The sequence below is a fragment of the Eschrichtius robustus genome, chromosome 4 (assembly GCF_028021215.1).
Source record: "Eschrichtius robustus isolate mEscRob2 chromosome 4, mEscRob2.pri, whole genome shotgun sequence".
NCBI classification, from domain to species: Eukaryota; Metazoa; Chordata; class Mammalia; order Artiodactyla; family Eschrichtiidae; genus Eschrichtius; species Eschrichtius robustus.
Window position 1 is genome coordinate 76,499,851 of NC_090827.1, and position 27,380 is coordinate 76,527,230.

General features: G+C 39.1%; 1 protein-coding gene across 1 annotated transcript in view; it reads right to left on the reverse strand.

Annotated features, from left to right (window-relative positions):
* Positions 1-26,423, reverse strand: part of CRACD (capping protein inhibiting regulator of actin dynamics) — a 277,302-nt gene extending 250,879 nt beyond the window's left edge. Inside the window, exon 1 of the mRNA XM_068542899.1 lies at positions 26,055-26,423. The gene's annotated coding sequence lies outside the window, so the exon portion shown is untranslated. The remainder of the gene's footprint in view (positions 1-26,054) is intronic.
* Positions 26,424-27,380: the final 957 nt, after the last annotated feature.

Sequence of the window (27,380 nt, forward strand, 5' to 3'; positions counted from 1 at the left end):
GAGAAAGCCCATGCGCAGCAACACAGACCCAATGCAGACAAAAATAAATAAAAATAAAAACAAATACATTTATTTAAAAAAAAAAGATGGAACTATAGTGCTTAGCATCTTTGCATCTCTACAGACATGTCAGGAAACATCACTAATTCTAAACTTCTTAACAACCCTCAATCTCCTAGAGAACGATTTCTGTTTTGTTTTGATTTTACATATTAGACTTAAAGACAAGAGACCACATACTGAAAACTTATGCTACCTCCTCATGCCGTTTCTCCATCTATCACACTGTAAAGACAATTTCCTGAAAATCTGTATTGCAAGTTTTTTGCTTACTTACTCAGCCTCACATACCACCACAAATTCTTCGCCATCTTGAGAGAACCAGTAAGTACACAATTGGGACTTCCCTGGTGGTGCAGTGGTTAAGAATCCACCTGCCAATGCAGGGGACACAGGTTCAATCCCTGGTCTGGGAAGATCCCACATGCTGCGAAGCAACTAAGCCCGTGCACCACAAATGCTGAGCCTGCGCTCTGGAGCCCACGAGCCACAACTACTGAACCTGTGTGCCACAACTGCTGAAGCCCACGTGCCTAGAGCCCATGCTCCGCAACAGGGGAGGTCACTGCAATGAGAGTCCTGCGCGCCGCAGCAGAGAGTGGCCCCCACTCACCACAACTAGAGGAAGCCCGCATGCAGCAACGAAGACCCAACGCAGCCAAAAATAAATGAAAAAAAAGGAAAAAAAAAGAAGTACACAATTGTGTTTTCTTCCCATTGTCCTAAGTATGAGTTTAGGGAGATTAATAAAGGAAATTTTCTTCATTTTGACAGTGAAAACCATAAGCACCACCACTGTAAGCTTCAGGTGGTAAACAATGACTGTTCCAGTCAAAAAGGCAGATTGCTTGAGAAAGTTGGATACAGCAGTTGCAAACAGAAGATTTATAATTTAAAATATCTTGTAGGTGGAAATGTAACAGATAATCCTGTCCCCAAAAGAAATAACAAGAGTGAAAGTGTATCTGGTTACTCACTGAACTAGTGTATAGCTTTTCTCTCACCAACATAAGAGACACTAGGACAAACATACAATTAGCACAGAAGGAGATACAACAGGGAAAAGCAGGTGAGCACCATGGGCAGAATATCACTGCTGAATCAAAGTGGATCAAAATTTGTAAGAAAACCAGAACATGGGGTTATCAGCAAAGTTTTAGGAAGCAACATGGAGGAAAAATATATGAATGACCAATACTAAACTACACTCTATGTAAGATGCCCTGGCTGTAGGAAGCCCTACATTTCTCAGTATTCACTCATGGCTTTGCCCACTGGCCTCCCAGAAGGAGCACTTGTAAACTCTCAAGGAACCTGAATCCAGATTGTGACTCAGAGACTTCATCTTGTCTTCTCCTGGAAGCTTTAATCAAACAGCATCAATATTACCATCTACTTGAAGAGCTGAGTTTGTGGCTTGCTTTCTAATCCTCTTTCACATACATGTATTAACTTTTACAGTTAAGAAAACATGTAAACACCATCAAGAAAGTGAAAAGACAACCCTTAGAATAAGAGAAAATAGTTACAAATGATGTATCTGATAAGTGACTGATATCCAGAATATATAAAGAATTCCTACAACTCAACAACAAAAAAAGCAAACATCTCAATTCAAAAATGGGCAGGGCTTCCCTGGTGGCGCAGTGGTTAAGAATCCACCTGCTAATGCAGGGGACACGGGTTCGAGCCCTGGTCCGGGAAGATCCCACATAAAAAAAAAAAAAAAAAAAATGGGCAAAGGGGAGAGAGGTTCTGGGAAGATGGCAGAGAATCTGTCTCTCCACCTAGAAAACAACTGCACTGGCAGAATCTGTTAGGTGTAACTATCTGGAATTCTGGAGTCTGTTGAAGGCTTGCAATTTCCAGGGGAAGACCTTGGCTGTAAGTTGTGGTTAATTTAAGTCAACTTCAGCTCTTAGCACCATGGCAGTTATCATCCCCCACCACAGCCACATGGCAGGCAGCTGTGCATGGTTACTGGAGCAGCTTGCACACAGCCTGAGACAGCCAGGCTGGGCAAAACGGAATCTGTCTTCCAAATACTTGGGAACTGTGCTGTGATTGTTGATTGCTGCCCCTCATCACAGAGGTGCAGACAAAGAGGCTGGCAGCCATTGCTGTATCTCTTCCCGTTGTTGTAAGCCCCTCTCCCTGTGGCTGAAGTGACTTATGGGAATTTACAAGGCCAGTGCCCTTCCCCCCCCACCACCATTTTTCACTTTTTCCCCTTTTGGGAGCCAGATATTGAGGACTCGGACATTCAAAAACAACTGCATTTATGGGGAAAATTAGAAAGTGGCCACACATACTCTGGGAAAGGTTCAGAAAAGATCTGAGAAGACATTAAGTTTACACTTCAGACTAATTCTCAGCACAGGGACAGCCTACAACAATCACAACAATACACAGTAACAGAAAATAGCAAATCCCAGAGAAAGTAGAGAATCTGATTTCCAGAGTTAGATTCAAATGTCCAATGTTCAACAAAAAAATAACATGGCTTACAAAGAAACAAGAAATCAAGGTCCATTCAAAAGAGAAAATAAATCGATAGAATAGTAACTGTCACTGAAAAAGACCTAATGGCATATATACTAGACAAAGACTCTAAAACAAAGACTCTAAAACAACTATCTTAAAGATGCTCAAGGAACTAAAAGAAGATGTGGAGAAAGTCAAGAAAATGGAAATGTCAAAAAAGAAATACAAAACTTGAAAAGAAATTCTGGAGCTGAAAAGTATAACAGAAAGGAAAAATTCACTAGACAGATTCAAAGGCAGATTTAAGTAGATAGAAGAATGAATCAGTGAACTTGAAGATAGAACAATGGAAATTAATGAGGCTGAGGAACAGAAAGAAAAAAGATTGAAGAAAAGCAAAGAGAGCTTAAGGGACCTGTGGGACACCATCAAGCTGACCAACATACGCATCGTGGGAATCCTAGAGTGAGAAGAGAGGGAAAGGGACAGAGAGAGTATTTGAAGAAATAAAGGCTAAAACTGCCCAAATTTGATGAAAGACATGAATATAAAAATCCAGAAAGTTCAATGAATTTCAAGTAAGATGAACTCAGAGACCCACACCAAGACACATTATAATCAAACTTTCAAAGCAGCAAGAGAGAAGCAAATCATCACATACAAGGAATTCTCAACAGAAAAAGACCTGAGATTATGAACAGATTTCTCATGGGAAACTTTGGAGGCCAGAAGGCAGTGGGCTGGTATATTCAGTGTGCCAAAAGAAAAACACCGTCAACCAAGAATCCAACATCCACCAAAATGTCCTTCAAAAGTGAGGGAGAAATTAAGACATTCCCAGATAAACAAAAGTTGAAGGGGTTCATGATCACTAAACCTGACCTGCAAGAAATGCTCAAGAGAGTCCTGCAAGGTAAAATGAAAGGACACCAGACAGTAACTTAAAACCATATGGAGAAATAATGATCTCAATAAAGGTAACCATATGGGCAATTATAAAAGCTAGTATTATTGTAACAGTGGTTTGTAACTATGCATTTTGTTTGCTTTCTATATGATTTAGGAGACTAATCCATTTACAGAAAAAAATAATTATTAATATAAAGCTAGTATTACTGTAACTTTGGTATGTAACTCCAAATCTTGATTTCTACATAAGTTAGGAGACGAATGCATTTAAAAGAATTAATAGGGTATGTATTTTGTCATACAACGTATATAAAGATATAATTTTGTGACAAAAACAACCAAAAGGGGTGGGGACGGAGCTATAAAGGAGCAGTTTTTATATGTTATTGAAGTTAAGCTGATATAAAGTCTAATTAGAGTATTATAAATTTAGAATGGTAAATGTAATCCCAATGGTAACCACAAAGAAAATAACTATAGAATATACACAAAAGGAAATGAGAAAGGAATTTAAACATTTCACTAAAAAAATCAACTAAACAAAGATGACAGTAATGCAGGAAATGAGGAATAAAAACGTCATAGGGCAAATAGAAGACAAACAGCACAATGACAGAAGTCCCTTCTTATCAGTAATCACTTTAAACATAAATGAATTAAACTCCCCAATCAAAAGACACAGACTGGCAGAGTAAATAAAAACACATGACCCAATAACAGGTCCCCTATTTATGATGGCTCAATTCATAATTCTCTGAATTTACAACGGTGCTAAAGCAATATGCATTCAGTAGAAACTATACTTTGAATTTTGAATTTTGTTATTTTCCTGAGCTAGTGATATGCAGTACAATACTCTCTGGTGATGATGGGCAGCAGCAGCGAGCTGCAGATCCTAATCAGCCGTACAATCACGAAAGTAAACAACCAATACACTTACAACCATTCTGTTTTTCACTTATAGTTCAATAGTCAATGAATTATATGAAATATTCAATACTTTATTATAAAATAGACTGTGTCAGATGATTTTGCCCAACTGTAGGCTAATGTGAGTGACTGAGCACACTTAAGGTAGGCTAGGTATGATGTTCAGTAGGTTAGGTGTATTAAATGCATTTTTGACTTATGATACTTTCAGCTTATGATGGGTTTACTGGGACATTACCCCACTGTAAGTCAAGGAAGATGTGTATATGTTGTCTATAAGAGACTCATTTGAGATCCAGAGATACAAACAGGTTAAAAGTGAAAGGATGGGAAAAAGATATTCTGTGCAAATAGTAACCAAAATAGAGTATGGTGGCTATGCTAACATCAGAAAAAATAGATTTTAAATCAGAAAAAGTTTACAAGGACATTATAAAGTAATAAAAGGTTTAATACATCAAGGAAATATAACAATTACATAAACACTTAGGCATCTAGTGACAGGCCACCAAAATATATGAAGCAAAACTGACAGAATTGAAAGGAGAACTAGATAGTTTTAAAATAGCAGTTGGAGACTTCAATATCCCACTCACAATAATGGATAGAACAACCAGACAAAAGATAGATAAGGAAATAGAGGACTTAAACAACATAATAAACCAACTAGATCTAACAGACATACAGAACACTCTACCTAACAAGTGCATGGGGGACATTTTCCAGGATAAACCATCTGTTAGACCACAAATTAAGTCTCAAAAGATTTTAAAACATAGGTATTGGGGCTTCCCTGGTGGCGCAGTGGTTGAGAATCTGCCTGCCAATGCAGGGGACACGGGTTCGAGCCCTGGTCTGGGAAGATCCCACATGCCGCAGAGCAGCTGGGCCCGTGAGCCACAATTACTGAGCATGCGCGTCTGGAGCCTGTGCTCCGCGACAAGAGAGGCCACGACAGCGAGAGGCCTGCGCACCGCGATGAAGAGTGGCCCCCGCTTGCCACAGCTAGAGAAAGCCCTAGCACAGAAACGAAGACCCAACACAGCCATAAATAAAGAAATAAAATAAATAAATAAAGCATGACACAAATTAAGCAATGTGAATACCATCAAGCTTTAAAAAAAAAAAAATGAAATAACAAATAACTACTCTTAAAATATTAAAAAAAAAAAAAACCATAGGTATCATACAAAGTATCTTCTCTGACCATAACAGAATAAAGTTAGAAATCAATAACAAAAGTAAAAGTGGAAAACTAATAAAGTTGTGGAAATTAAACAATACACTTTTAAACAACCAATGGGTCAAAGAAGAAATCACAAGGGAAATTATAAAATAGAGATGAATGAAAATGAAAACAACAACATACCAACACATATGAGACACAGCAAAAGCAGCACTAAGAGGGAAATTTACAGCTACAAACACTTACATTAAAAAACAAGAGCTCAAATCAACAACCTAACTTTATAACTTAAGGAACTAGAAAAAGAACAAACTAAACCCAAAACTAGCAAAAGGAAGGAAATAATAAAGATGAGAGCAGAGATAAACAAAATAGAGAATAGTAAAACAGCAGAGAACATCAATGGAACCAAAAGTTGGTTCCTTGAAAAAAATCAACAATATTGACAAGCCATTAGCTGGACTAAGAAAAAATGAGAGAACACTCAAATTACTAAAATCAGAAATGAAAGTGGGGGTCATTAATACTGATTCTATACATATAAAATATATTATAAGAAAGTACTATGAACAACTGTATGCCAAAAAATTGAATAACCTAGATGAAATGGACAAACTCCTTGAAACAAAAAACCTACCAAGATTAAATCATGAAAAAATAGAAAATCTGAATAGACCTATAACAAGTAAGGAAAAAAAATCAGTAATCAAAAATTTCCTAACAAAGAAAAAGTCCTAGACCTGACAGCTTCACTGGTGAATTCTACCAAACATTTAAAGAAGAACTAATACCAATCAAACCTCAAACTTTTCCAGAAAATTCAAGAGGAGGCAACACTTCCTAACCCATTCTGTGAGGCCAACATAACCCTGATACCAAAGCCAAAGACACTACAAGAAAAGAAAACTATAGACCAGTATCTCTTAGGAACACTGATGCAAAAATCCACAATAAAATACTAGCAAGAAAAGAAAAATACCACATGATCATCTCAACTGATGCAGAAAAAACATTTGACAAAATCTAACACCCTTTCATGATAAAAAAAACAAAACCAAATAGAAATAGAAGGAATAGAAGGAAACTACCTCAACATAATAAAAGCCATATATTAAAAACCCACAGCAAACATCATATTCAATGGTAAAAGACGGAAAGTTTTCCCCCTAATATCAGCAAGAACATAAGGATGTCTGCTTTCACCACTTCTATTCAACATAGTACTGGAAGTTCTAGCCAGAGCAATTAAGCAAGAAAAAGAAAAAAAGGCATCCAAACTGGAAAGAAAGATGTAAAATTATCTGTTTACAAATGATAGATCTAGAAAATCATAAAGACTCCACAAAAAAGCTGTTAGAACTAATAAATGAACTCAGCGAAGTAGAAGGATACAAAGTCAGCACACAAAAATCAGCTGTATTTCTACACACAAACAATGAACAATCTGAAAAGGAAATTACAAAAACAATTCCATTTACATTAGCATCAAAAAGAATAAAATACTTCACAATTAACTTAACCAAAGAGGTGTAGACTTGTACAATGAAAACTGCAAAACACTGCTGGAAGAAATTAAAGAAGACATAAATAAATGGAAACACATCCCATGTTCATGGATTAGAAGACCTGATATTGTTAAAATGTTAATACTACTCAAAGCTATCTACAGACTCAGTGTAATCCCTATCAAAATCCCAATGATGTTTTTTGGCAGACATGGAAAACTCATCCTAAAATTCATATGGAATCTCTAGGAGCCCCAAGTAGCCAAAACGATCTTGAAAAAGAAGTACAAAACTGGGAGATTCACATTTCTGAATTTCAAAACTAACTACAAAGCTACAGTAATCCAAACAGTGTAGTATTGGCATTAAGGACAGATATATAGACCAATGGAATACAACACAGAGCCCAGAAATAAACTCTTACATATAGGGTCAAATGATTTTTGACAAGGGCACTAACACCATTCAATATGGAAAGAACAGTCTTTTCAACAAATGGTGCTAGAAAAACTTGATATCCACCTGCAGAAAAATGAAGTTGGACCCTTGCCTAACACCATATACAAAAATTAACTCAAAATGAATCAAGGATCAAAATGTAAGACCTAAAACAATAAAACTCTTAGAAGAAATCACAGGACAAAAGCTTCACAATATTGGATTTGGCAATGATTTCCTGGATATGACACCAAAGACACAGGTAACAAAAGAAAAAATAGACAAATCGGACTTCATGAAAACTTAAATTTTGTGCATTAAAAGGCACTACCGACAGTCAGCTCTACCCACCACCAGAGCCTCCCATCAAGCCTCTTAGATAGCCTCAACCACCAGAGGGCAGACAGCAGAAGCAAGAAAAACTACAATCCTGCAGCCTGTGGACCAAAAACCACAGTTACAGAAAGATAGAGAAGATGAAAAGGCAGAGGGCTATGTACCAGATGAAAGAACAAGAAAAAACCCCAGAAAAACAACTAAATGAAGTGGAGATAGGCAACCTTCCAGAAAAAGAATTCAGAATAATGATAGTGAAGATGATCCAGGACCTCGGAATAAGAATGGAGGCAAAGATTGAGAAGATGCAAGAAATGATTAACAAAGACCTAGAAGAATTAAAGAACAAACAAACAGAGATGACCAATACAATAACTGAAATGAAAACTACACTAGAAGGAATCAATAGCAGAATAACTGAGGCAGAAGAACGGATAAATGACCTGGAAGACAGAATGGTGGAATTCACTGCTGCGGAACAGACTAAAGAAAAAAGAATGAAAAGAAATGAAGACAGCCTAAGAGACCTCTGGGACAACATTAAACGCAACAACATTCGCATTATAGGGGTCCCAGAAGGAGAAGAGAGAGAGAAAGGACCAGAGAAAATATTTGAAGAGATTATAGTCAAAAACTTCCCTAACATGGGAAAGGAAATAGCCACCCAAGTCCAGGAAGCACAGAGAGTCCCATACAGAATAAACCCAAGGAGAAACACGCCGAGACACATAGTAATCAAAGTGGCAAAAATTAAAGACAAAGAAAAATTATTGAAAGCAGCAAGGGAAAAACGACAAATAACATACAAGGGAACTCCCATAAGGTTAACAGCTGATTTCTCAGCAGAAACTCTGCAAGCCAGAAGGGAGTGGCATGATATACTTAAAGTGATGAAAGGGAAGAACCCACAACCAAGATTACTCTACCCGGCAAGGATCTCATTTAGATTTGATGGAGAAATCAAAAGCTTTACAGACAAGCAAAAGCTAAGAGAATTCAGCACCACCAAACCAGCTCTACAACAAATGCTAAAGGAACTTCTCTAAGTGGGAAACACAAGAGAAGAAAAGGACCTACAAAAACAAACCCAAAACAATTAAGAAAATGGTCATAGGAACATACATATCGATAATTACCTTAAACGTGAATGGATTAAATGCCCCAACCAAAAGACATAGACTGGCTGAATGGATACAAAAACAAGACCCATATATATGCTGTCTACAAGAGACCCACTTTAGACCTAGGGACACATACAGACTGAAAGTGAGGGGATGGAAAAAGATATTCCATGCAAATGGAAATCAAAAGAAAGCTGGAGTAGCTATACTCATATCAGATAAAATAGACTTTAAAATAAAGAATGTTACAAGAGACAAGGAAGGACACTACATAATGATCCAGGGATCAATCCAAGAAGAAGATATAACAATTATAAATATATATGCACCCAACATAGGAGCACCTCAATACATAAGGCAACTGCTAACAGCTATAAAAGAGGAAATCGACAGTAACACAATAATAGTGGGGGAATTTAACACCTCACTTACACCAATGGACAGATCATCCAAAATGAAAATAAATAAGGAAACAGAAGCTTTAAATGACACAATAGTCCAGATAGATTTAATTGATATATATAGGACATTCCATCCAAAAACAGCAGATTACACGTTCTTCTCAAGTGCGCACGGAACATTCTCCAGGATAGATCACATCTTGGGTCACAAATCAAGCCTCAGTAAATTTAAGAAAATTGAAATCATATCAAGCATCTTTTCTGACCACAACGCTATGAGATTAGAAATGAATTACAGGGAAAAAAACGTAAAAAAGACAAACACATGGAGGCTAAACAATACGTTACTAAATAACCAAGAGATCACTGAAGAAATCAAAGAGGAAATCAAAAAATACCTAGAGACAAATGACAATGAAAACACGACGACCCAAAACCTATGGAATGCAGCAAAAGCAGTTCTAAGAGGGAAGTTTATAGCTATACAAGCCTACCTCAAGAAACAAGAAAAATCTCAAGTAAACAATCTAACCTTACACCTAAAGAAACTAGAGAAAGAAGAACAAACAAAACCCAAAGTTAGCAGAAGGAAAGAAATCATAAAGATCAGAGCAGAAATAAATGAAATAGAAACAAAGAAAACAATAGCAAAGATCAATAAAACTAAAAGCTGGTTCTTTGAGAAGATAAACAAAATTGATAAGCCATTAGCCAGACTCATCAAGAAAAAGAGGGAGAGGACTCAAATCAATAAAATCAGAAATGAAAAAGGAGAAGTTACAACAGACACCGCAGAAATACAAAGCATCCTAAGAGACTACTACAAGCAACTTTATGCCAATAAAATGGACAACCTGGAAGAAATGGACAAATTCTTAGAAAGGTATAACCTTCCAAGACTGAACCAGGAAGAAACAGAAAATATGAACAGACCAATCACAGGTAATGAAATTGAAACTGTGATTAAAAATCTTCCAACAAACAAAAGTCCAGGACCAGATGGCTTCACAGGTGAATTCTATCAAACATTTAGAGAAGAGCTAACACCTATCCTTCTCAAACTCTTCCAAAAAATTGCAGAGGAAGGAACACTCCCAAACTCATTCTATGAGGCCACCATCACCCTGATACCAAAACCAGACAAAGACACTACAAAAAAAGAAAATTACAGACCAATATCACTGATGAATATAGATGCAAAAATCCTCAACAAAATACTAGCAAACAGAATCCAACAACACATTAAAAGGATCATACACCACGATCAAGTGGGATTTATCCTAGGGATGCAAGGATTCTTCAATATACGCAAATCAATCAATGTGATACACAGTATTAACAAATTGAAGAATAAAAACCATATGATCATCTCAATAGATGCAGAAAAAGCTTTTTACAAAATTCAACACCCATTTCTGATAAAAAGTCTCCAGAAAGTGGGCATAGAGGGAACCTACCTCAACATAATAAAGGCCATATATGACAAACCCACAGCAAACATCATTCTCAATGGTGAAAAACTGAAAGCATTTCCTCTAAGATCAGGAACGAGACAAGGATGTCCACTCTCACCACTATTAGTCAACATAGTTCTGGAAGTCCTAGCCAAGGCAATCAGAGAAGAAAAAGAAATAAAAGGAATACAAATTGGAAAAGAAGAAGTAAAACTGTCACTGTTTGCGGATGACATGATACTATACATAGAGAATCCTAAAACTGCCACCAGAAAACTGCTAGAGCTAATTAATGAATATGGTAAAGTTGCAGGATACAAAATTAATGCACAGAAATCTCTTGCATTCCTATACACTAATGATGAAAAATCTGAAAGAGAAATTATGGAAACACTCCCATTTACCATTGCAACAAAAAGAATAAAATACCTAGGAATAAACCTACCTAGGGAGACAAAAGACCTGTATGCAGAAAACTATAAGACACTGATGAAAGAAATTAAAGATGATACCAACAGATGGAGAGATATACCATGTTCTTGGATTGGAAGAATCAACTTTGTGAAAATGAGTATACTACCCAAAGCAATCTACAGATTCAATGCAATCCCTATCAAATTACCAATGGCATTTTTTACAGAGCTAGAACAAATCATCTTAAAATTTGTATGGAGACACAAAAGACCCCGAATAGCCAAAGCAGTCTTGAGGGAAGAAAATGGAGCTGGAGGAATCAGACTCCCTGACTTCAGACTCTACTACAAAGCTACAGTAATCAAGACAATATGGTACTGGCACAAAAACAGAAACATAGATCAATGGAACAAGATAGAAAGCCCAGAGATTAACCCACGCACCTATGGTCAACTAATCTATGACAAAGGAGGCAAAGATATACAATGGAGAAAAGACAGTCTCTTCAATAAGTGGTGCTGGGAAAACTGGACAGCTACATGTAAAAGAATGAAATTAGAATACTCCCTAACACCATACACAAAAATAAACTCAAAATGGATTAGAGACCTAAATATAAGACTGGACACTATAAAACTCTTAGAGGAAAACATAGGAAGAACACTCTTTGACATAAATCACAGCAAGATCTTTTTTGATCCACCTCCTAGAGTAATGGAAATAAAAACAAAAATAAACAAGTGGGACCTAATGAAGCTTCAAAGCTTTTGCACAGCAAAGGAAACCATAAACAAGACGAAAAGACAACCCTCAGAATGGGAGAAAATATTTGCAAATGAATCAACGGACAAAGGATTAATCTCCAAAATATATAAACAGCTCATTCAGCTCAATATTAAAGAAACAAACACCCCAATCCAAAAATGGGCAGAAGACCTAAATAGACATTTCTCCAAAGAAGACATACAGACGGCCACGAAGCACATGAAAAGATGCTCAACATCACTAATTATTAGAGAAATGTAAATCAAAACTACAATGAGGTATCACCTCACTCCTGTTAGAATGGGCATCATCAGAAAATCTACAAACAACAAATGCTGGAGAGGGTGTGGAGAAAAGGGAAACCTCTTGCACTGTTGGTGGGAATGTAAATTGATACAGCCACTATGGAGAACAATATGGAGGTTCCTTAAAAAACTAAAAATAGAATTACCATATGACCCAGCAATCCCACTACTGGGCATATACCCAGAGAAAACTGTAATTCAAAAAGACACATGCACCCGAATGTTCATTGCAGCACTATTTACAATAGCCAGGTCATGGAAGCAACCTAAATGCCCATCAACAGACGAATGGATAAAGAAGTTGTGGTACATATATACAATGGAATATTACTCAGCCATAAAAAGGAACGAAATTGAGTCATTTGTTGAGACGTGGATGGATCTAGAGACTGTCATACAGAGCGAAGTAAGTCAGAAAGAGAAAAACAAATATCGTATATTAATGCATGTATGTGGAACCTAGAAAAATGGTACAGATGAGCCAGTTTGCAGGGCAGAAGTTGAGACACAGATGTAGAGAATGGACATATGGACACCAAGGGGGGAAAACTGCGGTGGGGTGGGGATGGTGGTGTGCTGAATTGGGCGATTGGGATTGACATGTATACACTGATGTGTATAAAATTGATGCCTAATAAGAACCTGCAGTATAAAAAAACAAACAAAACAACTAATACTAAACTTTAAAAAAAAAAAAAAAAAGGCACTACCCACTGAGTAAAAAGGCAACCACAGAATGGAATATCTGCAAATCATATACCTGATAAGGGATTGATATCCAGAATATATAGAGAACTCCTAAAACTCAACAACAAAAAAAGCAAACAATCTGATTCAAAAGAGGGCAAAGGACTTGAACAGACATTTCTCCAAAGAAGATATAGGAATGGACAATAAGCACATGATAAGATGCTCAATGTAACTAATCCTTAGGGAAATGCAAATCAAAACCACAGTGAGATATCACTTCACACCTGTCAGGATGACTATTATGAAAAAACAAAAGACAATAAGTACTGGTGAGGATGTAGAGAAATTGGAACGCTTGTGCACTGCCGGTAGGAATGTAAAATGGTATAGCCACACTGGAAAACAGTAATGGTGGCTCCTCAAAAAATTAAAAATAGAATTACCATATGATCCAGCAATTCATTTCTGGGTATATATCCAAAAGAACTGAAAGCAGGTTCTCAAAGAGATATTTATACACCCTTGTTCATGGCAGCATTATTTACTATAGCTAAGATATGGAGGGAATTCCCTGGCAGTCCAGTGGTCAGGGCTTTGCACTTCCACTGCAGGGTGCACGGGTTCGACCCCTGGTCAGGGAACTAAGATCCCACATGTCGCATGGCACAGCAAACAAAAAAAAAAAACCACCCATGGGAGTAACACAAGTTTTCACTGACAGATGAATGAATAAACAAAATGTGGTATATACATACAATGGAATATTAATTGTTATAACAAGCAACACCAGTGAGGCTGTGGAGAAACTGAAACCCTTGTACATTGCTGGTGGGAATTTAAAATGGTATAGTCACCATGGAAAACAATTTGGCAGGTCCTTAAAAGGTTAAACAAAGAATTACCATACGACCCAGCAATTCCACTCCTACTTATATATCCAAAAGAATAGAAAGCAGGGACTCAATCAGATACTATATAACAATGTTCATAGCAGCATTATTCACAATAACCAAAAGGTGGAAACAACCCAAATGTCTATCAACAGATGAATGGATTTTTTTAAATGTACACACACACACACACACACACACACACACACGCACACAGTGGAATCTTATTCAGCCATAAAAAGGAATAAAGGTCTGATACTTGCTACGACATAAATGAACCTTGAAAACAGTATTCTAAGTGAAATAAGTCAGCCACAAAAGGACAAATATTGTATGATCCCACTTCTATGAGGTACCTAGAATTCATAGAAAATCCACAGAGAAAGAAGAATAGAGGTTACCAGGGGATGGGGGGAATGAAGAGTTATCGTTTAACAGATACAGAGTTTCTGTCTGGAATGTGAAAAAGTTCTGGAAATGGATAAAGGTGATGGTTGCATGACTTTTTTTGTTTTTTGGCCACACAGTGTAGCTTGCAGGATCTTAGTTCCCCGACCAGGTATGGAACCTGGGCCCCGGGCAGTGGAAGCACGGAGTCCTAACCACTGGACGACCAGGGAATTCCCCCCAACCTTTTATTTTTTTTTTGCATAACATTTTGAATGTACTTAATGCTAATAAACTGTACACTTAAAAATGGTTAAAATGATACATTTTGTTATAAATATTTTACCATAATAAAAAATATTTTTAACATTTGAAGGAAAAAAAGCAGAATATTGTAAATTCATATATAATGAGCAAATCAAATACTAACATGACCTGTTAGTACAGTGTCCAGACATAATTCCCTTTCTTCTTTCCCTCCTTTCCTTCCTTCCTTGCCTTCCTTTCTCTTTCTTAAGCTATACCAAACAACAAAACATTCTCAGGAAGACAGATGCATGAGGGAATTATAATGAAAATTTAATTTTAAAACAATAGGGCTTCCCTGGTGGCGCAGTGGTTAAGAATCCACCTGCCAATGCAGGGGACACGGGTTCGAGCCCTAGTCTGTGAAGATCCCACATGCCGCGGAGCAACTAAGCCCGTGAGCCACAACTACCGAGCCTGAGCGTCTGGAGCCTGTGCTCCACAATGGGAGAGGCCGCGACAGTGAGAGGCCCGCGCACCGCGATGAAGAGTGGCCCCCACTTGCCACAACTAGAGAAAGCCCTTGCACAGAAACGAAGACCCAACACAGTCATAAATTTAAAAAAAAATTTTAAAAAAAATCATATTGCAACAGAGACTGGCAGAATGAGGTAATCCAGAGCAGGGATTATAAAAAACCAGCAGGCAGAACCAAAGACCAGGAGGTATTTCTATCTTCGGTAAAAGTGAAAATGAAGAAAAGACAAAAATGTATATGCAAACCCCAAATTTGTAAGTCATTTAGTTCTAGAACAACTCCTTGTAATTATCTTAAAGGATAAGATGAGTTAAATAATTCAGGTGGGGCCGGTCTCACTGGCTGTGAACTACTAGGCAAGGAGACAAAGCAGCAGCCTGGATTCCATGCCAGCGGAGGCCAGGGATCACATCTTACACCATCTCTGAAAGTACAGTCTACCACTCTAGCTTCCCAACACTGCAGACATAATTTGTGGGAAATCAATTTAAAACTCTATGTGAGGAAAAAAAAAATCTATGTGAATGGTCCTCACTAAAATAGTAAGTCCAGATTGCCCAAGCTCATAGCTCATGTTCAACAACAAGCCAGTTTAAAGCATGCTCTTCTGCGGATTACTGCTCAGCTGTTTCACATCTCCAAGAAAAAGGTTTAGGGCCAAAGAAGAACGTTTGCATTCTTCTGCCTTTCACTTGATTTGACAAGAATCATCTACAAAATAAACTTTAAGACCTCAGGAAAGATTCAGCTTATTAAGGATTCTTTTAAAAAATCATGCCACTGTTACGATTATAACTGGCAGAAATGGTCTCCTAAGATGCATTCCAACTCTAATTAAAACAGAGCTTTCCCAGGGCTCCCACTTAATTTTAATTTATATTACAATAGAAGAGCCATTCAATACACTGAACAACCACCCTAAATCTAGTGGCTTAAACATGAGCATCGGGGCTTCCCTGGTGGTCCAGTGGTTAAAAATCCGCCTGCCAATGCAGGGGACACAGGTTCGTGCCCTGGTCCGGGAAGATCCCACGTGCTGCGGAGCAACTAAACCCATGCGCCACAACTACTGAGCCTGCGCTCTAGAGCCTGCGAGCCACAACTACTGAAGCCCGCACACCTAGAGCCCGTGCTCTGCAACAAGAGAAGCCACCGCAATGAGAAGCCTGCACACCACAACAAAGAGTAGCCCCCGCTCGTCACAACTAGAGAAAGCCCGCACTCAGCAACAAAGATCCAATGCAGCCAAAAATAAATTAAATTAAAAAAAAAAAAAAATGAGCATCTTCCCATTCCATAAGCCATAAGCTTTGAGATGGGTAATGCACTGAGGGATAACGTGCAGAATTACCCATGCAAGGGGCATTTTTCCAAAACACTGAAGAAACTGTTTTCTAAAATGCGATTATGCTGTACTTAGTCGATTATGCTGTACTTTCAAAGATGGAGCACCAAAAAGAGTCTGTCCATCGACAGCCATACTGGTGGACCTAATCGAAACCGTAAGAACAACATCTATTTGGAAACTGACTTTAATCAATATTGAAGAGATTGAACTCCGTAGCTTTTCACTTAATTATACCTATGATTTGAGATCTGGAAGAGATTCCAAAGAGTCCCATGGCTTCTTCCACTTCATCCAAAGTTTTCTGGGCTGCTCTGTGGAAACCTCTCACTCCACTCACTCAGCTTGACTTCCCTTACAGCACTTATCACGACGTGACACTGTGTTATATACTATTTGTGTACTGTTTCTTGTCCCTCTCTCCCACCAGAATATCATCTCCACAGTACAGGGGCCCTGGCTGTATGTCTGCTTTTGTATCCCAGCACCAACAGCAGCACCCAGCACAGACCAGGCCCTTGGTAAGTCCTTTCTTTGTTTACTGATTGACCGAATAACTCTTGCCCCACCCTTTTGTTTTATATGAGATTATACGAGGCCCAGAGGAGTAAAGTGACTCGCCCATGGTCACTAGACTAATTAGAGGGAAAGTTGGACTTAGAGCCAAGCTTAACTCCCAGTCATCCTTCCAAAGTAGACACAATTATGCCACGCCCTGCTTTTGATAGCTCCTAAAAAATGTCAGTATGCTTCAGCCTTTCAAATCTCTCCAAATTTTGCCTGATCCACTTCCTCTAGTCTTGTCTCCTGCCACTCCCTACCATGCCTGAATGTTCCTGCCACCTCAGTATACCATGGCCTCATGCTTGCCATATCTTTGCTCACTCTGTTCCCTACCTCTGGAATACCTTTCCACCTCCTCTCCATCTGTCAAAATTCTACCCATCCTTCAAGACCCAGCTCAAATATCAATTCCTCTGTAAGCAACCTCTTTATCTTTCTTCATTCTATCCTCCTTCCCCAGAACAGTCACCCCTTCCTCTGAGTCCCCACAGCACTTGGACCTTCTATCACAGCACATTTTACGTTCTTGTCTTTCTTCTTTACTAGACTGAATGCTTCATTTTTATATTCACTAGCAACTCCACAGTGCCTGGTATGAACAGCTGGATCAGGGAAAGAAGGAGAAATACAGGGGACATGTACTACCTTTCCATATTCAATATGATTCCCAACATGACAACAAGCCTCCCAGCACCCCAACTGACTGTCCCAATGACCCAAAATAAAAAAAAAAAAAATCGGTTACAACGAGAAATGGGATGTGACAGCACATGAAATCAACTAGTGAATTGTATGACATAAATCATAATGCATTCATTCATTCTGCAGCAATGTAAAAATGCTACATTCTTTTCTCAAGCTAGAAACTACAAGAAAAGTTCTCATTCAAGTGACCTGTACTCCCCCAATCTTTGTTCTTTTCACGCTATGTCCATGGTGCCCAGCCCACGGTTCGCAGCACTCAACACACGTCTGCTGACGTGAGATAAAGTGGATTTACAATGACTCAGGCTGCATGGGATGTGGATGGTCATGGTACTTTTCATTAAGCTTCATACGGCAGAACACAGTTACTTATTTCTGGCCTACTCCAAGGTAACCATTTAAGACTGCTATCTTGTTTTGTTTCTCTGATAACTCCGGTTGTTTGCAACAGACAAAAAGCATAGAAAAATGATCATCTTGATATATTTTTATAAGCCACCCTTCTGGAAGTAATTGCCTATCTTCTCTCAACCTCCACACTGCCCCTAGTAAAAGCATAAGTTCGTGCACATTACTAGCTAGTATGGATGATGAGAGTAATTGAAGTGTCAAGTGGTTGCCTGACAAAGTTGCTGCTCATGAGTTGTCACTGATAACAAACTGATCGTGACTTACAACTCTGTGTGGGCAAGGGGGAGAAAAAGGCAGACTAGATCTGAGCTGCATAATGTAAACATCTTTAAGATGTTAATCTGAGCTGCCTATGTTGATTAGGAAAACAAAAATCTCAACTAAAAATAACAAATTTGGTCCTGAGGTTTTCTTCCTTTCTATCTTTGCCAATTAAAGACTATTATGTCACAAAATTGCCAGGAAGCCCCCACTGGGGGCCACGGCTTTCGCACCGCCTGATCCTGGCTATTTCTTCTTTGACTGGAACATCAGTCACGTCCATGGTTAAGAGACAGTCACTAACAGCTCATAAGCTCTTCCTGTGGAACACCGGCTAAGCAATCTCTCTTCACTTCAGCTCTCCTCCCTCCAAAAGGAATACAGCCTGAAAAGCTTGCTGCTTTGTCCTCAAGGGTCATTCAAAACTGTCTGAAATCTTCACAAAATATATTAAAGTATTCACTCAATTGAGCACCATATTTACTCCAGAGTTACAACTGTTAATGTCTAATAATTTAATGTGCTTTTCTCAGAACTAAATAAAGCCACAGGGCTTCTGGCCTATAATAGGAAGGTAAAACTGAGCCTAAATATCAACACCATAAACAAAACAAAGCCCCCCTCCCACACACGCGCGCACACGTGCACACACACACCTGGCATGATACCTAATATGCAATGACTCAGGCACAGATCTTGCAACATATGATAATTGCCATGCACTAAATGGTCTTTTAATGGTTCAAAGGGTTCCCATCTTCCTGAACACCTAACCTATTAGCAGGGAGAGATTACAGGCAATGGAAAGAACTCAGCTCAGTTACTTAACCTCTGAACTTAGCCTTCTCATCTGTAAAATGAACGGTTGGTCTAGAACAACACCACCCAACAGAAATATAATGCAAGCCGCATATGTAGCTTTTAATTTTCTAGTAGGTATATTTTAAAAAGTAAAAAAAAAGGTAAAATTAACTTTAATAATGTTTTAGTCAATCTAACATAGCTAAAACATTATTTAAACATGTTATATTTTTAAATTATCAATGATGTATTGTACATTTTTTTCATACCAAGTGTTTGAAATCCAGTGTGTATTTTAAACTTAGGGCTCCTCCCAATTTGGACAGGCCACATTTCAAATGCTCAATAGCCACATGGGGGACCAGTTACTGTATGAGACAGCACTGGTCTAGATGATCTTGGATATTTCTCTCGACACTAGAAGTAATTTTAATAAAGAGAATAAGAGATTTGGAGATGAAGGTATGCTTAGAAAAACTATAAAGTGTTTTCCGGATATTCTCAGTCTATTCATTCTCATTCAAAATGGTGTTTTGCTTTTTTTTAACTTTTATTTTTTTAATTCAAATGGGGTTGGATCTGTAAACAAGTGACTAGGTGGTCTGACCTATTACTGTCAGACTTACCCTGTTCTCACAGAGCCACTGCCCTACAAATCTATAAGGAAGTTAAGAACATCCAAGACAATGTATAACTGCTAAATAAATGAGACTTCTAAAACCTCAGAACTAGAAAAAACAACTGTTAAAATGGGAGTTCAACAGAAATGGCAAAGAAAATTATGGGACGACCATGTTATCTTCCACATATTAAGATAATGCTAGGAAACACAAATGTGCATGTGCTTTTGGAATTGTTTCTCTAATTACTCAACATCCACTGAGGAAGATTCATGCTACTCCTCCCACACCGTCTTGCTTATTAGTCCCTTTGTGATCAATGATCTGCCTTCGCCAGATGGCTGGTCTGGGTTAAGAGCACAATATGAGATCAGAGAACAAAGCAAAGCTAACTGGCCTTCCCGGGAATTGAACCTGTGACCCTGACCTCATTAACTCTAGAAAACAGTTAACCCATCACAAACATGCCTGGGCAGCTGCATCCTAAGTAGTGCCAAGCAAGCCCACTGCATCTGTCACAATAATACTCTGGTAGAGAAAAAGCCACTCTACATTTATTAAGAACTTTTCAAAATGAAGAAAAGCTGGAATGCAATCATTGAGGGCAGCTGGAATTCATCGGCAGTGTCTTACCAGCTCTGCTGAATCCGTCGCAAGCTTCCCTAAGAACGTCAGCTGTGGCCCTGGCCTGAGACCACAAATGGCTTTGACAATGGGGTCCTGATGTTTCCTCTTCCAAAAACCATGATCTTGGGGCCATGGACTTTCCTTTTTTTTTCTCCCAAGTTGGGAAAGCGTGGGTTAACAATTATATACAAGAACTTTCACAGATTATTTGTTGAATCCAGCTTATCCCAGATTTAAACAAAAACTGAGTTTCTCTGTTGCCCCCCGCCTGCTCCCCTTCTCCCCTATTAGTGCCAGCCAATCCCTGACCAGGGGAGTGGAGACAGGCCAGTGGACCTCTGGGTGGCTTATTCCTACTCTCCCTGGTAAAAAGCCCAACACCTTTTTTACAAGTGTTCCCTCCTTTCTTGTTAATGAGAATAACTCTTAGCAGCTGGTATCAGCTCTAAATTCTACTCTAAAAACCTGTCTCTAGTGAGCTGAGTACTTACTTCCAATTTAAATATTTCCCAAAGTGTTTCAGGGATGCAGCTTCTATATCTTTTCCTCAAAGACACATTTTTAAAATAGTACCAGTTTCAGAAGTAAGTTTATTAAAATTTCCACGCAAGCCTCAAAGAATACTATTTGAAAAATTCTACAAACATCTGGGAGAGCTGGTGAAGATTTTAAAATCTGACTGAAAATATTTCTGCATTTCATTTTTGACATTTTAAATGGAATCATCTTTCCACATGCAAACGCACTAAAATATAAAAGCTATTACGTACGGTTGTTCTATTTGGCTTCTTAAATATTTCTGATAACATGTGACTAAAGCATTCAACATCGCTTAAATGTTTTAACTCAGTTTTTTCATTTCCACAAAGTTACTTAAGACAATTTTTAAATTTATGGATTAAGAGCTTGTAATCTTGCACTTCTCATGTAACTGTGGAAATCATACATGTAAGTAGATCCAAAATATGCCTATGTATCCACCTCAAAGGCACTAGTACAAGTACATATCTAAATTGATTTTGCTCTTTTCATCTCTAAGAATTTTCACATCAAGAATAAAAGTAGTACAAAATGTAATGGGAACCCAGTTTACTTGCCTGAATATAAAAACATTACAGTGACCATTCAATAGCTGTAATGTTTCTTGATGCTCATAAAAACTATACCAATCCGCTAAGGGTCAAGTGTTAGACAAAAGGAATAAATTAATAAAATAAGCATAAAACATAAGCTTATGACAACTGTACACAATTTCGTCAGGGGCAAAACAAGTTTTTAAGGGCTCATCTAAGGATAAAATCTGATGTCCAACAGTAAATGAAACAATATACTCACTTTTATCTAATCTTAACAGAAAATGATGGTTGATGAAAAGAAATATGTGGTTTCACATAAACCATGAAACTGATCTTTGTCTAATATAGCATCATGATCTACACACACTCTGATTTTAAAAAATTGTCAGTTTTGAAAATACCAACCTTAATTCAACAAATAAACTAGTTAAACATACCGGGGAAAGTTTAAAGCTCCATACACATGGAAGCTATAATGCAAAAGCAAGACCGTATTTATATATCTTTAAGCACCTGGTAATTATCTTATTTATAAGATACACTCCTACGCATTCAACCAGACACTGAAAGAGCCTGAATCTGTCAGACATAAGTGTGAAAGAAACAGTGAAATTTGCCTTTCCATTGTCATGTAAAATTATCTATTTGTGTTTCAAAGTACTCTTTATAAAATATATTTCCTAAATTCTTTCTCACAATATTTTTAAAAGAGGAGGGAAGTCCCAGAACTACCAAAAAATTAAAATTAAAATACTGCTAAAAATTTAAGAAACATTTGCAAGGAACTGAAACACAAAAACAAAAAATTAATAGTACAGTTAGTGGTGGTTTCTTACAAGTACTTTACAAAATACTTTCACTGCCTGGTGAGTTTGAAACAAATCAGCATACTATAAAGTACTCTTGTAGCTCTTAAGTCTTCATTTTGTGCCTTAACAAAAGCTGACATTCATTTGTAATGAAATATTTTTATAGTGATACAGCTATTTCATGTCTGTTCTGAATATATATTAAACCTTTGGGTGCACAATAAAACTGACCAATTGAGTGACTGTCATAAAAACCTGAGAAGTTATTCCAAAATGTTTACATCAAAGACCAGCCAAAGTCAAAATGAAATACTAGTCTATGCAGTATACTTTCTTACTTTACTAACTTGAAGATTTTCTTCAAATGGGTCCTTTCAAAGGAAACTACAAAAGATGCACCACAACGGGTAAGTTCTCAATATTGCCATTCAAATTTATGCAAAAGAAGGAATGATATGTCTAAAGAAATCACTGTGAGAGAACCTCAGAACACAGTGTTGAGGCTGAAAGAGCAGAGAGCTTTGGGGTCAAACAGAACAATTCTTGCTTCAACTCTCACTAACTTTGTGACCTTGTGCAAGTTCCTAAAACCACTTTGAGTCTTAATTTCAATTACCAAATGGAAACAGAAGACCTTCTTACAAGGCTGTCATGAGCACTAAATTAGATAACATACAAAAATAGACTGCTTAGCACAGTACCTAGACGGTAATAAATACTCAACATATGGTTATAATTACTAAGAAATATTTAAAAACCTATTTTCAGTGTAATTTAATATTCAAATTCCAAAAGATGCTGTAAATCATTACAGGGAAAAACGTAAAGATTCAATAACAGATTTTTCTTTAATGCACTCATTAACCTGATTATCCTTTACATTAGTGCTTTTCAAATTGCAGGTCCTGGTGCATTAACGGGATATGAAATTATTTAGTGTATCTCAACCAGCATTTCTAAATAAAACAGAATGAAAAATACAAGAGTGCATTGCACATAGGAAGTCTGAGCACTGATTAATGAATTTTTTTAATTAAACACACTTGTAATGTATCTGTATACTGGATGGCAAAGTAAAACTCATCTCTTATTGTGCCAAAAAAAAAAGTTTAAAAGCCACTGCTTCATTACAATAATGAGAATAAAAGTAATTAGCTGACACTGAATGCTTAGTTTCTACTAGACACTGTGCTAAGCATTATGCTAAGCACATTATTTCATTTGATCCTCCCCCAAATCCTGTAAAGCAGGTAGGTACTATTACTTTCACCATTTTACAGATGAGAAAACTGAGACTCAGAGAGATTAAGTCACTTGCCAAAGATGCAGAACTAGTGACTGGTAAATCCAGAGTTCAAATTTAGTCACCTGTCTCCAGAACTTGCACATTTAACCACTTCACTAAGTAGTGGGTTATAAAATGTAACTTTTCCTTACGTTAAAGTTATTCAAAAGGTAGACTTTAGTAAGGCCTAATTCAAGAGAGATTTTCTGGAGGTGCAGCGTATCTTGGAGAGGACAGTGTGATTCAGAGATGAAAGCACCAGGCGTGAGGTCGAGCTTCTGTCCCTGGCATTGTTGTTTCAGTGGCGAGGAGTTGGCAAGTCATTTAATCTCGCTGTGTCTGGATTTCCTCACCTACAAAACGGGAATGATAGTATCTGCCCTGCCTCCCCACAGGCCATTGTGAGAAAGTATTTGTACATATAACAAGTGAAATGTTCTATTGTGCTACTCAGTTACATGAGAGGATCATTAACGTGACCCAAGGGGCCCCGGTCTTCATAGAAACATACATCACACATGATCAAAAAAGGAAGGTCACCAGGCTTTTATTATAAACTGTGTGTGGAAACAGTCTGTACAGCTCTTGGCACACAGTAGGCCTTCAGTAAATGTTCATTAAACTAAAAGAAGTAAACCAATTCGATCTGTATGCATATTTTATCCATTTGCATTTTATTTTTCATTAATTCATTCTTTCCTCAACTATTTATTGAACACTTAGTATATACCAGACTGTCCCTTACCCTGGAGAATTTCATATTAATTTCAATTAATTTTCCCAAAATTGTGTAAGAGAAAACTGTAAAATACAGCTTCCTCACCTAACAATAATAATAACTTACATTTATTACAGTGCTTTATAGTTTTTGGAAAGAACTATGTGGAAGCTTTTGTTTCTCACACCAATTGCCTAAGTGTGTCAAGTCAGTATTATTATCTTCCTGACTCCAAATTCAGTGCTAAATGACTGCTAAGTCTTTAAAGTGAAAGTTTCCCCATTTCTGAGATGACTGTAAATATCGGATTTGAAGAAACTACCTTTTAATCCTGGAAAGGGGCAATCTAGTAGCCTGATTTTCCTCCCTTCACATGTCTGAGCTGAAGTAACGCAACCATATCGCCTACATAAGATGCATTTTTCAAAATGTTTCTTAAAAAACCTGCCTTTGAAATCTTTTTTTCTTACAGCTAATTTTCTGTTGAATATATTGAACTAGGATTCAGTTTTCTCATAGCATAAAAGAGGGAGTAGTGGAAGTGTCTTTCCTTTGTTGACTTTTTAAAATTACTCAAAATTGTTGTTTTCAGATTCCTGAGTCACATACAACACCAAATAATTGTTAGCCTTTTTATATATAATTCAACAACTACTACAGGTGATTTTTACAGGGAAACAATGATTTAATGACAACTTGATGAACTGAAAATTTGCTACATGATACTAAGAAGCCTTTACTAAAATTGCCTTATCCTTTGTATTCTAACCACTCCCTCTCCATCACCACCACCCCCAACACACACGCACTCCCTCACCTACACCAGATCAGTTTCCGGGCCATTATTCTTAAAACCGTATTAAAATTTCACAACACACGGTGGTGGTTACTAGATTTTCTGCCCCCTGCCACCCCGCCCATCCACTGAATCAATGTGTCTTTATATATTTTCTCTGAAAATTCGAAATTCATAATATGATTACGATGCCTCTATTCTGAGACTATCTCAAATGTAGCCGTCTGCCCTTCTGTTTACTGATAAGCCGGAATAAAAGCCATACCCCACCCACCGTCTCGGTAGGGTTAGGAGGTCCAATCTCGCCACTACAGAGCTCTGCAAGAAAGGAGGGTTATAGAACCAGAAAAACCTCAGGGAGAAGATAAGGAAAACACATTTTACACCACTGGCAGCGTGCAGTCTCCCGACTCCAGCCCTTGTAAACAGGGAAAACCTTTGTCTTGCCTCAGCCATCAAACTGGTGGCTCATCAGAATTGGAGCAACAAGAGTTTGTGCGAAATGGCTCGGCAGAGGTTAAACAAAGCAATGCAGCTCAGGCCCGGGGAAAGGGCTGAGCCGGGTCAGCGTCCGAGATCCCAGACGGCGAGGTCTCGCTTTGACCCCCGCCGCAGTCGGGACCCAAGCCGGGGACCCCGGGACAGGCTGCTGCGGCGCGGGAAGAACAGAGGGAATTAGAAGGTCCCACGCTCTCGGCAAGTTCCCGGGGGCACAGCCCGTCCGCAGGTTCCTCGAGTGGGATCCAAAGCGGCGCACACCACGCGCGGGTGCCTCAGGGAGGGTCCGCGCACAACGCGCGGGGACACCGCCCCAAAGTCCACGGCCGGCCACGCCGAGCCCACGCCCCCAGGGCACAGGCAAGGTCGGAGATCCCGGGACGCCGCGGGGGCCTGGCCCGCGGGTCGCGAGGGGAAGGGAGAAGCCCGCCCGCTGCACCCATTGTCTGGCTCCGGCCGCGGGCCGGGAGGGCGCTCACCTGAGGTCCCCGCCTGGCGCCGGGGCTGGCAGAGGGGCTGGACGGCGACGGGCGGTCCCGCGCGGGCGGCGGGCGCGGATGCACAGTCCGCGGCGCTGCCGCAGCACCAGCAGACTCCGCAGTAGCACCGGCAGCGCACCCGCCTCTCAGGCGGCCGCGGCCTCCATTGCTCTCCCCGCCGCCGCCAGCGTGCGGCACTGCGCTCCCGGCCCCGCGCGGCGTGGTCACATGCTCCGCCCGCGCCTCGGGCGCTCGGACCCGCGCCGCGGCCCCGCCTGGCTTCGCGCGTGGACCGCCGGGCCCTGCTGCGGGGCGCGAGGAGCCCCGAGTTCCCTTTCGCGCCCTCCAGGAAAGACAGGCGCCGGACGGCTCCCTTCCCGGGCGAGTGGGGGGGGGGGTGCCCAAAAACCGGAGCCGGGCACAGGGAAGGGCGTGGGATTGGTCAGTGCCCTCCCTACCACTGCAGGGGACGTCCCGGCTGAACCCGTGGTGTCGGAGGTTACTGTGGTGAGCTCCCAGGGGGGCTCACGTGGGGCAAGAACCGGGGACCGTAAGTCACCACCCCACGGGATGCAAGTCTGGCCCCTGGTACCTGGATGAGCCAGAGACTAATGGGAGCGACCTGGACTCCAGAAGGAGTTGCGCCCTGCAGAGCCCAGACAGTGAGAAATGGCATTGGACTCCTGAAAGTCAAACAAGTTGAAAGATGCTACACAGAAATAGAAAGGCTCAAAATTGCTTTGCTGAGTCGCTGTACGTCTGAACAGACTGACACTGACACTGGGCATTATTATCCCTAGCCATAATTAAATATTGACTTTGATATTTTAAGAAAACTATTTATCTTTTCCTTTTTTGGCCTAACTGGAAACACTAAGGTTTTTTCTCCATATGTTTTGCTATGACTCTTTCGATGGAACTTGGAAATCCGTTTCTAGTGATCTTTTCCTTCACTATGCATGCAAAGATGCTAAAAAACAATTTTGTATCATTATTAGTCAAGAAGTTGAAAACAAAGCAAAAAAAAAAAAAAAAAACCACAATCTTCTGCGACAAAAGATGCAGAAGATGAGGGGTAACCCTAATAGGTGCTCCATCTTGAGTTGGATGTCCCAATGCCAAAACCAGGACTACTAATTTAAATGCAGGTGCCTGACTTAAAGGAGCAACTTTGGTAGTGGGAGAATAGTGCATATTGCCTTATCCAACGGAGTTTTTCTAGATAAACAATTAACTACAGAATATGGTTGTGTATTTTTGTAAATATAGATATCATTGTTCAGTGCTTGCATATTCTAAATGATGTCTGCTTTATTCCAAATAAGC